Here is a 300-nt window from a genome sequence, read left to right as displayed (position 1 = left end):
TCCTCATCCTCATGCTCATCCTAATCCGCATCCTCATCCTCATCCTATCCTCATCCCCTCCTCATCCTCATCTTCATCCTCATACTCATACTGTCCTCATCCTCGTCCTCATCCTATCCTCCTCCTTATCCTCATCCTCATCCTATCCTCATCCTCCTCCTCCAATTCCTCATCCTCATCATATCCTCGTCCTCATCCTATCCTCATCCTCTTCCTCATCCTATCCTCATCCGCCTCCTCCTCCTCATCCTATCCTCCTCCCTATCCTAATCCTATCCTCCTACTCATCGTCATCATATC

Source organism: Lupinus angustifolius, chromosome LG06 (assembly GCF_001865875.1).
Source record: "Lupinus angustifolius cultivar Tanjil chromosome LG06, LupAngTanjil_v1.0, whole genome shotgun sequence".
NCBI classification, from domain to species: Eukaryota; Viridiplantae; Streptophyta; class Magnoliopsida; order Fabales; family Fabaceae; genus Lupinus; species Lupinus angustifolius.
Note: the sequence above shows the minus strand (reverse complement) of the source record.